This window comes from Galleria mellonella, unplaced genomic scaffold (genome assembly GCF_026898425.1).
Source record: "Galleria mellonella isolate WM207_F2 unplaced genomic scaffold, CSIRO_AGI_GalMel_v1 utg352, whole genome shotgun sequence".
Taxonomy (NCBI): Eukaryota; Metazoa; Arthropoda; class Insecta; order Lepidoptera; family Pyralidae; genus Galleria; species Galleria mellonella.
The window spans coordinates 5171112-5183997 of NW_026442084.1; the positions used below are offsets into that span (position 1 = coordinate 5171112).

Consider the following 12886-nt stretch of genomic DNA (forward strand, 5'->3'; position numbering starts at 1 on the left):
CGACTTTTGTACAAAGTCTCCCTCTGGTTCTAATTTATGGAACTACTGGAGTCAGACTTAAAAATTATTTTTGTATATGATAGCTTATTTCTTGACGAAAGTTTATAAGCTTATTCAAAGTCATAATAGGTATTTACTAATCATAATAAAGATAAATATAGTCAAATTTTTATAAGTGATGAATATATTTTATAGCCATCTATAAATAACTCGTCGCTGTAATTAGTAATTAGGATTCTCGGTAAGAGAGATTATCTGAAGCCTGTCTCGGCTGAAGATAGGTTCAAATTATCGAGAACGTCGACTAATCTATCACAGTCGGGACGGAAGATTACCCCCATGGGACTATCTGTTAAATTGTTACTGATATCTTCTAAAGTTTCGAGTGTAAAACCAAATAGTCATTATTGGATATCCTTTTGAAGAAGTTTGACTTACTAGTATTTATCCGCGTCTGCGTGTTTGGGATATATTGATTTGCCGGCGTAAAAAGTAGCCTAACTCCTTCGCCATCCCAAATAGTACGTGTACGCTAAATTGCGAACGATTGTTAATAAATAAACACTTATTATTCAGATTGTACTCATTTTGAAAGGTGTTTAAATGTTTGTTACTTAATCACGCTTCAACTGGTTAACGAATTTAAAATAATTTAAGCACACGGATAGGTTATATTTTAACACATAAGATACCTCATATATAGATATATATATGCGCACAAGGTCAAATGTTAGTTTATAATATTAGTAAGGCTATATTATCCAATACTAAATACTATTCTATCTAAGTACGCTTGACCTAAAAACGATAAGGGAATAAAGCTCTCGTAGATTTTATCTCGACACCCTCAAGACTCGATATCTTCGGGGCAAAGCACACAAGGCTGAGATGCTAGTTCAAATAAGCAATTAAGGTCACAGCCGGGCGATGGTAGGTACCTACAAATATTTGCAAAATGTCGGGCCGCGACTTGTGACGCATTGCACAGGTAATTTGTTTACTTGGCCATTGTTATACGGTAAATGAGACAGGGTTACCACCACAAGACAACGACATGCATTTCACGATACTGAAATTAGAACATATATCAATAGACACAATGATAACAAACTCAGATCCGTGACTTTTCTAATCTCTTGTTGGGTTAGCTGTAATTCCGGAATAAAATTCCTTTACCTATATTTTAAATATGCGTCATATTTGGAAACATTTTAGTTTCTATGAATACTAAATTACAATAAAATCGTAACATGCGGTCTATTTTACATATTAAAAGAAAAATGTTGATATCCTTTGTTTGAATTTCAATAGGTATTCCGTGACAGAATAAATTACTTTTTACAAAGCATTTCATGTACAGATTTGACATTGTTACTGTATATACTATATATATATCTGCTTTTATTTTTTATTTTTCAGAGATATTTATAGTTATATTAGAACATAAAAGAATAATTGATTAGTTAAATAATTAGTAATTAATTACAGACTAAAACGCCTTTCAAAAAAATGTTCAAAATCACTTTTTTACTTTATCCGAGCAGTAAGTGCTTTATATTATTCTCAATTTCGTGTATAATATAGTATATGTCATATATGTGTAAGTATATTTGTTATTTATATATATCTATTCGTTTATATGTGTAATTTTAGTATGTATGTATATCAATAATTACTAGTACCGCATTCGAGTATTCTGACACTTCCCTATGGTTGACTGGGAGAGAATGCTTTTAGCACTAAGTCTGCCATGTACACATATTTGTACTAATGAATAAATAAATAAATAAATATATTTGTATTTTTATTCCAATCAACTAATCAAAGATATTTACTAAGGCAAAATAATAACTAGTACAGTAAAATATGAATGAATAAGACGAAAAAATGGCAACCCTACGATGAGTATAAAGGTAAGTTCGTCAATTTATATTAAAACTGATATAAAAATACTACGTGATAAAGAACAAGGCTGTAAAACAAATAGTAAAATTAAATATATGATATGAAATAGATAACATAATATTTTTATATTTTTAAGGTTTCACATTTGGTTAACCTTCACTTATTTAATTTAGTTAATTAAAATGTTATTATCAAATATGCAACAGACGCAATTTACATAAGAATTACTGTCTAAGGAAGATAAAGTATACGAAATCCTTTTGACCTTACATTGGTTTATAGTACACAAGCTTTTACCCGCGACTTCATATTTCGTGAATTTTTATGTTTCTGCCGAAAAAGAACGCATTATACTCAGTATATACATATGTTTTCACATGTGTGTCATACTAGGATACTCTGCGTTATCAAGTCATACAAATACATAAAAAAATAATATTTAAGACGTCATTCTTAAGCTTTGAGTCACGTGTTAAATTAAAAAAAAAAATAAGAATTTAAAAATTACGATCCGGTCTTCTAGTAACCTGCAGCTTAAGACACTAGTACATTATATAAATTTTATGACAAATAATTCATTGTTAAAGCTGTTCGACCTGGGAATGGAACAATTTAACTGTCTCAATGTGGAATTGCAGACTAAACGATGTCTACGGAGTTTTAAAAGTCAAAAACTTTTTTCCAAGCAAATTGTCAACTTTGTATTATTTGCCCAATAGTACACTCCAATCTTTATATTTTAACAAATATATAATTTTATTGTTCTATATTATTATTATTGATCTTAATGTAAATTAGTAATACATTAATTTTATGTATGACATATATAAGTGTAATGCCGTATGGTCCAGACTTAGAACTTATAGACGAGGGATGGGCAACAGCGTCCCTCTTTAAATATTCTCAAAGCTTAACTATGGTTGGCAATCCGCTTGATAAGTGTGGCAGTTACTGGTTGTGTATGTCAACTACTAACAAAAAAAAATCTGGCTACGCAACTAGGTAATTATCGAAGACTATATATATATATATTTTATACAACTTAGAATGGCAAGCAAGCTGACGGCCCACCTGATGGAAAGTGGTAACCGTCGCCTATAGACATGAGCAGTACCATGGACATAACAGAGTATACTGTTTAGCCCATGATACCCCCCATGCGTTGCCATTCCTGAGGACTCAGGTGTTATTCCTTTGTATCCAGTAAATTCACGCCATATCCCACCCTTCAAACCGAAACACAGCTATACAAACACAACTGTTTCACGGTTGAAACACGAATGGGACAGAGGTACCCAAGCAATCGACTTTTTATTCCATCCTTGTTTAAATACCGATTGTCAAATAAGTATTAATGAATAAAGCGGGACTACACATAAGAAATATCATTTCATGAAAGTTATTTAGTCAAGTACAATATACTAATAATAATATTAAAAGATTTTTTTTAAACACCGAGCTGGTTTATTATTATATTTCTACTCTTAAATCTTTACTTAGAGTGGTGTCTCTCGCAGTTACTGAAGCCGTTTGCTTACCAAAGAATATCTTTCAAGGCTCTATATATGTGACGTTTCCGTTTGATATGTCGAGATAGACTTGCGAGTAGTGTAAATACTACCTACCTACTGTACTGTTTGTATGGTAAATATCTTAATTAAATAAAGTAACCGATACGAGATATATCCATGTGCACATAGTGTTTTATTATTTTTATAACACTATTAAAATGTATTATTTAAAACTGGGTTATAAAGATTGCAGAACATGCGTGAGTTCACATTTAATATATGTGAAATCGAAATCTCACAAATATTCGCATTTAAAATTGAATTAAATTCTTACCAGAGGGAGACTTTGTTGACAAGTCAATTGCTTGGGTACCTCTGTCCCATTCGTGTTTCAACCGTAAAGCGGTTGTGTTTGCATGGCTATGTTTCGGTTTGAAGGGTGGGATATGGCGTGAATTTACTGGGTACGGAGCAATAACACCTGAGTCCTTAGGAATGGCAACGCATGGGGGTATCATGGGCGAAACAGTATACTCTGTTATGTCCATGGTACAGCTCATGTCTATAGGCGACGGTTACCACTTTCCATCAGGTGGGCCGTCAGCTTGTTTGCCATTCTAAGTTGTATAAAAAAATTAAATATATTATAATAATTGCTAACAAAACATAATTCTGTTTTTAAAAAACGTTTGCAACAGAATTTTTAAAAGCGCTTATTATAAGATATATAAATGGTGACATTGCGTCGACTTAATTATGACGCGTTTTGAATTCATGAGAAAATGACTAATGAAACAAGTGAAACGAACAGCTGTAACATATAGATTATAGCGAAAACAATATAAGAAACAATATAACAATGTGACTGTAAAGTTAAAACTAACAGAAAAATATTTCTAATTGTTTTAACTTTTATATATTATATATTGTTTTTTTTTTTTTTAATATAAAATATGAGTCAGAATTAACGATTATAAATATGTATTAAAGTGAATATATTTTATACCTACTATGTTTAATCAAAGTAGGTTATGTCTTATATCTCCGGTAAATATTTTAAGTTATAAAAAGTACTTATAAACAAAACATTAATTAGTTTGATTTTTGTTTTCATAATCGCTAGGAAAAAAATGTTACTTATTTTATGCATTTTGTTATTATTTTTTATTTTTGTATATGTATTTTTATATCTTTTTTCACTGCGCTTGTGCATCTATGTCTGTTATTGTTTGTGTGCTGTAAGTAACGCAAATAAATTATCTATCTATATTATAATTTAAGGTTTTGCTTCGCATAAAAAAAAAAACACTTATTTCAAATTCAATTTAAGAATCATCACGAAACCGCGACAGTAAATCGTATCAATTTGTAGAAAGAATTACGTTACACTCGTAACACTTGTAGAAATCGGTTTAGGATTGGCAAACATGTGACGGATGTATAAAAAAAAAGTATAGGTGAATTGAGAACTTCCTTCTTCTTGAAGTTGTTTAAAAAAATTTATTAATAGTTTCTAGCAATACATACTAATAGTACGAGGAATTCGTTAACAGTATTCTAATAGGATAGATTTTGTATTCTGCCTCGAGTCAGTATTATTATTGACTGAGGAATAAAAAAATACAAAATATTATGTATTACTAAATATTGTCAAAATATATAGATATTCATAAATCCGATTTTACTCGTAGTTCAGATATTAATCGCTATATGTCTATAATATTTACTGGGTACAGAGGAATAACACCTGAGTCCTCAGAAATGGCAACGCATGGGAGGTATCATGGGCGAAACAGTATACTCTGTTATGTTCATGGTACTGCTTATGTCTATAGGCGACGGTTACCACTTTCCATCAGGTGGACCGTCAGTTTGTTTGCCATTCTAAGTTGTATAAAAAAAAATATATATGCTAATGTCAAGACATGATCGCTAACGACTATAATTTAATAGGCGACTTAGGCATTAGTAGTATTCTAGTGGACTGTATTTTGTATTCTTGTTTGTATTGACTTGTTTGTTATTACTATTATACTGTATTTATTATAAATCAAATAGTAGCGACCATCGACAGTTTTTACATGCCCCTACAACAAAACTATGAACTAATATTAAACGCAAGTTATTTGTGAACAGGAAAATCAATATTCTTATGGTATTTTATGTGCCTTTTACATTGAAGTAAATAATAATTAAATGCGCGATAAATAATTTATAGCTCTGAGTATAAACATCCTTTATAGACCGTTCAATTTTATATTGACATAATTCTTTCAATATTAGAAGTCAGCTATCAGGGTTCATAAGACCGTGTGGCTCCGGCATAGAATAAGCTAACCCTTCTTTCCCGTGGGTGTTGTAAGAGGCAAATAAAGGAGCTTAATTGTAGAGGGATGGGCAGCAGCGTTCCCTTAAAACATCTGCAAAGCCTAACTGCGGTTGTCAATTAGGCTGCCAAACGTGGCAGCAGAAACCCTCAAGGGGCAGGCTTACGATCAACAGTGGTAAAGGCTAATATGATAATAGGAGTTTTTTCACATAGAACCAATCAATGAAATCAATTAAGGCCTTAAAAATATAAATCAAGCGCCTGAATTGATTGATTCAGGGAGACGAGCTTTTCTTAAGGCATCAATGGTATGTGGAATGGATCAGATTTATCTACATAAACAGTCGACATGATTAAAAATAAAGTATGTTATAGTTTCATCAATGACTGTATTAGATAGACAGAAACGCACCTTTTTGCATATCTATACAAGCTAAAATTGATATTATAGTAGATATATTGTATATACACAATTTAAGGGAAGTATTTTCCTAGCGAAACTAACGAAAAAATGTCAAAATATTTTGCCTCACATACAGAGGGTTAAAACTTTTGTCGTTTATCAACCCTTTTCTCCATTACTCTGGGAAAAATGTTCAGTTTCACTGATCTCGATGAACTTCTTTAAAACTCTGAAACATCCGAGCTAAATAACACTGAGTTCAGGTATAAATTATTTTGTTAAGAAATAAAAAGCGACATATTTTACATTAGTTCATATCTATGGATATTTTAAGCAGTATTTTAATTTTAAATTATATAAAAAATAAGAATATGAGACATAATATGGGAACACAATGTAGATTTGATAGCAAGCATTTTCTACTAGACAACCTTTAAGGACACAGAATTTAAAAGTGATACTAGAAATTTACATAGACACTTATAAGCATATAAATGCATACTTATAGTTAAATAAATTTATTTAAGCTTATATACAGTTACATACAAGCATAATTAAAAACACGAAATAGAACGATGATGTTTTTTACCACATAGTATATATTGAAAAAAAAATTCTAAAAATGTTATAACAGGGTTCCCACTTGGAAATTTGATCAGTGCTAAACATTTTATTACAAAATAATAAATAGCACACACAACGAACGTTTTACACGACGAATATAATTAATATGAAAATGAAACATTCATTAAAAATCTTTTATTAAATAATCCGGAAAAAAAATGGGATTAAAAGTTTAGAGTATGTTCGTAAAAATCAGGATCGATGGTAACCTTAGTTCTTAGGCATTGAACATTAGGTCGTCATCGTAAATTATAAAAAAATGTGAATAAAGTTGCTAATAAAATTGCACGTCAATAGACTATTAACAGCAGCTGGTGAATTTGTCGAAACCGAGTGATTCCATCAAACAGCAGTTCACGAACCACACTATTTCGAAATGGCCGCAGTGGTAGGCGTTTTATCTCACGATGTGTTTATGTTGGTTACGTAAATTACGTCCCTGGCTATGATTATACCACCAGTCACTGTCGCTGGGCGTAGGACTTGTCCGTTCGCTGTATTGTTGTAATGTAGAAACAATTTTGCCGCTATAGGGAACCGTGATGTCATTCTGGCGTCATCAGTTATGTGTCATGGCAATCTTATATTTAATCGATTCACTGATTCCATTGCAATCGTGATCACGTAACTATTCATCGAAGAACACGCGTACACTGCCAGTGCTCGCTGATGGCACCAAAAACTGTGTCAGATAGCAACGATTGATTCATTGGATTTTATCACAAACAATAGGCCGTATTCGATTACTCTCTGACCTTTTCGACATACAGAGGAGATACGATCGATGCCGAAGACGAATTAGGATGAGTCACATCTCCTGAACCGCCCTTGTTGGCTCGATGTGTAATAATTATATGTCTAGACTGTTGGCGACAGCCAGGCGACTATGGTAATGTAATGGTGCTGAAACATTTGACTGGAAAGAATATTGCAGATGAATTTTATGAGGAGATTAAGCAGTATATTCGAGACAGACGATCACCAGATAATTTTTAATATCACAACGTACCTGAAGATATCACGAGAGCAGTAGTAAAAAGGCAAGATAGTACACAGGACGGAAAACACGAAGAGGTGACGTTCCCGGAAAATCTTCTTATCTCCATATCACTTCACATGGGCACCTAATTGTCCTAGAAAGTGGAGTTCCTCACACATCGCTAAAAGCGACTTCGCGATTCCTTTCAGGCATCGAATATGTCTCCTAATTTATCAGGCACTTGACTCATAATTGGTTGTGAATTTTCGCGCGGTATCAAGGGGGCACACATTATAAGAAATAGTAACGGAGACACGTGCTTTCGGGGCAGAGAGGGACGGATTCACTGAACGTCCTTGGCGAGGGGGCGCGCGGGGCGCCTGCGGCATCAGACGTTTCAATCATCCCCGGGGGGATAGAGACGTGGATATGTGTTAAACGGGAGTGCGAGCGAGAAGGTGGATGCCGTGCTATTGACCGGCCTGCAGACCACGCCCACCCGGGCGAGACACGGGGCGCTGATGCTCCAAGTGAAAATCGAACGTCGGCCCGGGCAGACGCGGCGGGAGGCCCGCTCAGTTGCACCATCAAGGTTACATCTACGTATATACTTACCAGTTATGCACTTCCTGCTCTTTTTACCGCAAGACCCCACGAAATTCGGCAGAAGTATGCCCGCTTGGTCCTAGCTGCGCTATTACTCTAAGGAATCTCTAGCATTACACTCTTTGATATGAAAATCTATAAAGCTGGCTAGCTTATACGGTTCGATATACAGACTTGGCACGGAAACAATGTAGGTTGCCAGAAAAGGACGTCAGCAAATACGAGAGAGAGGAGCTACCTAAAAGAATAACCAACGTATAGTAAAGACACTTCACATAGAACTTTTCATTTTTAATTAAAGTCCTGTAGAATGTGTTGAACAAAAAACACAAGTATACGTGGAACGTACGATAGCGTAAAAATAGGTTTAGACTTTGCATTCGTGAACTATTTTCCTTTGTAAGCTTCCAGTGTTACGTAATATGACCATTTATTAGATTTTTCCCACGGGTGTAAAAAACGAATTTCATTAATTCGGGGGGCTCACTAAGGACTTGCATATTAATGGGGCTGATTTTGAAAATGTAGTATCGTTTGTAAAAAATCATGTACTACTGTACTATCTACTACAGGTAGATATATGTAGGTTACAGTATGGCCACAGATGATTTAATAGTTACTGTACAGTTAACTTGAGGGTTACGTAACTGAATTGCTGTACACAATTAGGGCGGTGTACGGTATGTAAGGGTTTACCTTAATTTGATGAGCGTTTTCCCTCGTTCTTTTTTGTTTGGATTAAATATAACGTGTCAGAAATATGAGGTTAAGGTTTCTTTTATAATTTACCATTGCGATAAATGTGAGTTACAAATAGAGCTATTTTTAATGTACATTTATATTAAAATATACATATGTACCTACTTCAATTTGCGCTTTACCTAGTTTATAGTTCCATATAAAAGTGAGGTATTCGGCATTGAGACATCAATATTAAGTCATTAGTAAGTGCTAATTATTTGATATCTTGTTTCATCATAATCTTCTCTAATACAAAGACAAATGTTCTGAATGTTCTATGAACACATGAATATATTTTTTTTTGTCAAAGAAATGTCTTACTAATATTCAGGACGTGATAAAGGGCTAAGCGAGTGAGGCAGAAGAATTTACTTACAGTACGTATACTAGCGACTCGTTCAGGCTTCGCACAGGCACGAGTACAAATTGTACATACAAAACTTGAAATAATATCTAAATGACACTGAAACTTATATCAAAATACGTTGCGTTAGAAGTAAGTGGAGAAATAGATGCAGACAGCGACTTTGTTTTATAGTTATTTTTTTTTTTTATACTACTTAGAATAGCAAACAAGCTGACGGCCCACCTGATGGAAAGTGGTTACCGTCGCCTATAGACATGAGCAGTACCATGGACATAATAGAGTATACTGTTTCGCCCATGATACCCCCCATGCGTTGCCATTCCTGAGGACTCATGTGTTATTCCTCTGTACCCAGTATTTAGAGATGATAGTTAAGGACGTGATGAAAATCATTAATGAATAAATATGGTAATTATAATTACATCATATTATTTAAAAGTTAATTAATTACAAATATATATAATCATTATGATTAAATGATGCTACATTTGTACACATAAAACCAAGTAGGTTGTATTGATGGCTAATGTCGTTATACTTAGAAAAGACGGAAAAGAGTGAATAGAGCTTGCGCACAGATGGTTCCGTCTTATTAAAAAAATATCGGATTAATTTTCGACGCAGAAGTTAACACCCCATTTTATGTTACATTGTTTCTCGAAAAGGAGTTAGGGTTAAATCATCAACTCTATGCCCAAAGTTATAGGTTTGACGAATTAGCCGTCAAAATTAATCATGGAATAAAGGTAAAAAGAACTATATTATTTTCAAATGTAGTTATTAAGGTATTATGTTATTTTTAAAACTTATGTAAATTTTTTGTAGACACGACAAACACAGTAAGATCATTAAATACCTGTATTTATACATCTTGATTAAACATTTATTTAATTATATAAAATATGTATTTTACTTGGCATTTCAGATGCTCAAATTGTCAGTTTCGTAACGGGGATATATATATATATATATATATATATATATATATATATATATATATATATATATATATATATATATATATATATATACTCTGTGACTTCCACGCGTTCCCTTTGGAAACCATTATGGTTGATTCTCGATAAATTAATTTTGATGAGCCCAATTGACCTAACTTGATCCTTATCATCATATATATCATCTTATCAATCATTCTTCACCGGTATCTCGACAACGAAGACCGTTATCTTCATTAATTAAAAAAACATTTCAATTATCTGAGAGCTGTAGAAGTACGAAGGAAATCTGTTTCCTCAAAAAGTGCATTACTCTAAAATATTTTACAAGTTTACAATTGAACCCTAATAATAGGACCATGAGTCATCAACAATATCAAGTTAATTGCATCAACTTAGTAGTACTCATACTGAATCATCAGCAAGGACAATCAATTAAACTAATGCAGCTATGACAACATCATTATATTTATCTACTGCTTTTGAACTTTTAAGATTAAAAAAGTTAAATAAAATCTAGACATTAACATAGGATAGGAATAAATAATTACGTTTCAAAATATTATCAAGACGTAATTGTCATATTAGTGTTATTTTAACGTATAAAAAAATAACAGGTACTCCAATTAGGGTATCCGTAATTAATGAAGATCGAAAGCATACAGAAAATAATATATTAATAGTTAACAATAAGTCGAAAGCATTAATAAATCAACATTGTCATTGTAATGAAAATATATTGATTTTCATGAAGTAGGTTTATTAAATTGGTTTAACGTAATGTCTCACCTTCCATTGATTGTAGGTTCGTATTCATAAAGATATCTATTTTTATTAGGTATACCCATTTTATACGTATTATAATTATGGAGGTATTGAAAAAACTATATATCTATCAGGTATTTAATATCTATTACAAAATATTTGATTAATTTGGGGCCAAGAGACGAGTATTATACAAAATATTTATTTCCAATTTGTATAATATTTCGCTGTGTGGTACCGGCATAGGATAGGCCACCCTTTCCTTACCCGTGGGTGTCGTAAGAGGCGACTAAGGAAGAGCGAGGGATGGGCAGCACCGTCCCTCTTAAAACATCTCCAAAGCCTAGTTGCGGTTGCCAATGTGCCTGCCAAGCGTGGTAAAACTCCTCAAGGAGGGGGGCTTATGTTCAGCAGTGGACAGTTAAAGGCTGATATTATGATTATAATTATTTTGTATTTAAATATATTTTATATTTTTTTTTTCTGTTCGGGACCAGATTAATAAGAAGAAAGCATCATGCTACAATAGTTTTGAGATGGTAGACGATTGTCATTCACCGTGAACAACTGAATGACGATGATTGCGAAAGCGCCGGCGCGAACGTCTCGCCTTACGCCTTGAGCTCAAAAAATTGTTTGCAAGTTAACGAGATAGGCAAGAGTTAACGTGATTTAAATACAGATATGCAAAAACATTTATACCTCTTTTATTGTCTTTTATATAAATTTGTTAAATAAATAAAACACAAAAGATACAAAGAAATAACTTTAACGGGAATTTACAATGCCTTAATTTCAATATCTACTAGAAAATATTTGAGCTTTATAAAAGCTTAGAAAAATAATATAGTTACTATTTAAAAGAAAAAAAAATCTGAAATCCTACTAATATAAGTCAATGTGAACATTTGTAAAGATGTTTCAGATTGAATAAACTTCTACTGCTTTATAAATTTATTTTTGTCGCGAAGTCCCAGAAATAAATTTAATGTCGATGTTTAGGTGTTTCTTGCTCAACCAAGTTAAACGGAACAAAGAGTCGTATTAAGATCGTAGACAAAATTAAAACCTAGGTTACATTGTATGTACATATAGCTGTAATTTTTTTTACACCATAAAGGTGTACTAAAAAGCATACATCCCATCTGATGGTAAACGGTCTCTGTAAACTTAGGCCACCTGCAACAGAAGGGGTATCACGTGCGCGTTGCTGACCCTGATGAAACCTTAATATGCCCTTTTTGAAAAACCTCCATACTGTAGTCTCTAGGGAAAACAAATAAACAAATATAAGGCTCCATTTTCCGCACTTAGCCTCTCATTTGGGCTGTTGTACATGCAAGTAACGGTTAATTCAACCAGTCAAATTTCCTGGCATTTTCATAGACTTCACGGTACGACCTCACTGTTACAAGGATTCGTGAATATTAAGGGACACGAGAGGAGTAAACGCATTTCAGGATTACATGAGCGGCCGTTTCAGAATGAACAGTTAAAACAGTTTTTCTATTAACAATGTGATTCCGATCAGATGGATTGACAATTTACAAAAGACAGCGTGAAGATAGATGCAAAGAAAACCGTATTGGTTAGAAAGCATTAAAGGAGATTTATATCTAACAGTTGATCGGAGTAGGCTGACGATTATGTGTTATTACATATTATTATTTGTCTGTTTTATTTTTAAATTACTAAAAATA

At 33.0% G+C, this 12886-nt stretch overlaps 1 protein-coding gene across 9 annotated transcripts in view; it reads right to left on the bottom strand.

Annotated features, from left to right (window-relative positions):
• Nucleotides 1-12886, bottom strand: part of LOC113519451 (plasma membrane calcium-transporting ATPase 2) — a 218968-nt gene that overhangs the window by 111166 nt on the left and 94916 nt on the right. The window contains exon 1 of one of the 9 annotated variants that reach the window (XM_052897056.1): nucleotides 7782-8091. The exons of the other annotated variants lie outside the window; for them this stretch is intronic. The gene's annotated coding sequence lies outside the window, so the exon portion shown is untranslated. Of the gene's footprint in view, nucleotides 1-7781; nucleotides 8092-12886 lie in introns of those variants that run through there. 9 annotated transcript variants of the gene reach the window in all.